Raw genomic sequence first — 3278 nt, 5'->3', positions numbered from 1 at the left:
GTTTTGAATAGTTTGAGAAGAATTAGTTCTTTAAAAGTCCTGTAGAATTCAATAGTGAGGCTGTCTGACCCTAGACTTTTCTTTGTTGGGAGGGTCTTTTTTTTTTTTGACAGGCAGAGTGGACAGTGAGAGAGAGAGACAGAGAGAAAGGTCTTCCTTTGACGTTGGTTCACCCTCCAATGGTGGCTGCAGCCAGCACACTGCGCTGATCAGATGGCAGGAGCCAGGTACTTATCCTGGTCTTCCATGGGGTGCAGGGCCCAAATACTTGGGCCATCCTCCACTGCACTCCCTGGCCACAGCAGAGAGTGGCCTGGAAGAGGGGGAACTGGGACAGAATCCGGCACCCTGACCAGGACTAGAACCTGGTGTGCCAGCGCCGCATGGCGGAGGATTAGCCTAGTGAGGCACAGCACCGGCCTGTTTGCGAGGGTCTTTATTACTCATCAAATTTCTGTCTTGATTTTTGATTTGTTTAGCTTGTCTGTGTGTTTTCATGACTCAATTTTGGTATATTGTGTATTTCCAGGAATCTCTGTGAGTGAGATCCCAGTAGAAAGAACGGGCCATCAAAGAAGAAGGTACCTTTCTCTGAAGGGAGGAGAGAATTTCCCCTTTGACTATGACCTTGTCTAAATAAGATCGAAGTCAGTGAACTCAAGAGGCTTCCATAGCCTTGGCAACTCATGACTAGAGCCCAGGGAGATTTCTGATGCCATAAACAAGAGTGTCAAATTGTTAAGTCAACAACAGGAATCACTGTGTGCTTACTCCTTATGTGGGATCTCTGTCCTTAATGTGTTGTCCAATGTGAAGTAATGCTATAACTAGTACTCAAACAGTATTTTACACTTTATGTTCTGTGTGCTGCAAACTGATGAAATCTTTACTTAATATACACTAATACAATCTTCTGTGTATAAAGATAATTGAAAATGAATCTTGATGTGAATGGAATGGGAGAGGGAGTGGGAGATGGGAGGGGTGTGGGTGGGAGGGAAGTTGGGGGGGAAGCCTTTGTAATCCATAAACTGTACTTTGGAAAATTATATTTACTAAATAAAAGCTTAAAAAATTTAAAAATAAAAAATAAATAAAATATAGGTAGCAATATTTAATGCTTCTCTTACTGTTCCTGGATTGGATTATAGCATACATTAATAAACCTTTTTTTAAAGATTTATTTATTTATTTGAAAGACAGAATTTATAAGAGAGACACATAAATAGACAGAGATGTTCTGACTGTTGTTTTACTCCCCAAGTGGCTGCAAGCAGCTGGAGCTGGGCTAATCCAAAGCCAGGTGCTTCTTCCAGGTCTCCCACATGGATTCAGGGGCCCAAGTATTTGGGCCATCTCCTGCTGCTTTCCCAGGCACATTAGCAGGGAGCTAGATTAGAAGCAGAGCAGCTGGGACATGAACCAGTGCCCATAGGGGATGCCAGCACTGCAGGTGGTGGCTTTACCTTATATGCCACAGCACCAGCTACAGCCTATTCATTTTAAATTAATAACTAAAGATTATCCACTGTTCAGCCTCCAGGCTTTGGCTTGGCCCAGCCTTTGCTGTTGTGGATATTTGGGGAGTGAACCAGAGGTTGAAAGATCTCTCTTCTTATGTGTATACCTCTCTAACCTTGCCTTTCAAATAAATAAATGAGTCTTTGAAATAAAAATACATACACAGACACACACACACACACACGGTACCAACACAGTGGGTAAAGCCATGGCCTGCTGTGCCAGCATCCCATATGGGTGCTTATTCAAGTCCCAGCTGCTCCACTTCCAATCTAGCTCCCTGCTAATGTGCCTGGGAAAGCATCAGAAGGTGGCCCAAGTGCTTGAACCACTGCATTCATGTGGGAGGCCTGGCACAAGCACCTGGCTTTAGATTGGCTCAGCTGAGGCCAATTTGGGAAGTGAACCAGCAGATGGAAGATCTGTCTCTACCCCTTCTCTATAACTCTGCCTTTCAAATAAATAATAAGTTTTAAAAATGGAAGAAAGGGCAGTTTTGTTGCCTTCCCTTTACCTAGAGTAACATAATCAAAATCTGTTAGGCAAATGAATAAGGGAAATTCTGAGATCATGTATTGACCACAGAAGAGAATGGATTCCCTGTACATTTTCTGGAAGCCCATGCTAGTTGGAACCAAGGGAAAGATAACAAAAAGGGGGAGGCCTATATCCCTCTTATTTGTCTTAGTTCATTGGAGCAACGGAGAGTTGAGTAATGTAACATTGGTGTTTGTCTCCATACAGTTCACTTCTATTTAGCTGGTTCTTTTTTTTTTTGCATTTCCTTTTTATTTATTTTAAGAGATTTATTTGAAAGGCATAGAGACAGGGGTCTTCCATCTGCTGGTATGATCCCCTAATGTTTGGGCGAGGCTGAAGGCCCAGGAGCCCCTGCTTAGGTCTCTGACGTGGTTGGGGCCCAAGTACCTGTCCATCACCACTGTACTCTTTGGCTGGAGTGGGACAGGAATTGGGGTGGCAGGGACTCGAACTGGTGGCCATGTTGCAGGCCCCGCAGGCTGTGGTTGCACCCCCCATGCCATGGCGCCGGCCTTGATAAACCTTTCTTTAAAGTGGAATTAGGGGTAAAAACAGTCTGAGGTGCACACATGGTTCTGTTATGAGAGGGGTTTAGGCACTGCAGGTGCCCAGGGGCCAACAGGAACACCTGCAGCCTTGGCCCTCAGGTCCTGGGCATTTCCCCTCTGATTCAGCCCCACCCGTGGGTCCTCTCCAGGCCCCAGTGGTGCCTCAGGGATTTCTGCCCCGAACTGGTCACTTTAGGTCACTTTGTGATCCCTAATTCTGCCCAAGGAAGGAAGTAGGAAGCGGCCCAGCAGGCTTCCCCCGACCTCCAGAGCCCTGAGCCGAGGTTCCGGCCCACGACCTGGGGAGCCCATGGCCATTCTGGGCCAGGCATTGGAACCCACAACCCCCGACCCCGGGCCCCAACCACTTTGAGGTCACCACCACAGCCTCCTATTTACCTGGTTCTTAATCCTCAAAAAGAGATTTAGGTCAATGTTCTATTCTCATCTAAGACCTTGATGTTTAATAAATGATTCTGTTAGTAATTTTGCTTCTAAACATTCAGATCTCAGCTCAGATACTACCTAATCCAAGTCCTTTTCAAGACCCAAGGAGCGGGGAGACTTGGGACGCTCAGGGCTCCGAGTCCACACATCGGCGCTGGAAGGGGAGGTGAGCTCAATAACCCGAGACATTGGTGGGGAAACGGGGGTCAGAATCTAGAGGGG

Source organism: Oryctolagus cuniculus, chromosome 18 (assembly GCF_051225735.1).
Source record: "Oryctolagus cuniculus isolate XC-2025 breed Fujian yellow rabbit chromosome 18, ASM5122573v1, whole genome shotgun sequence".
NCBI classification, from domain to species: Eukaryota; Metazoa; Chordata; class Mammalia; order Lagomorpha; family Leporidae; genus Oryctolagus; species Oryctolagus cuniculus.
Note: the sequence above shows the minus strand (reverse complement) of the source record.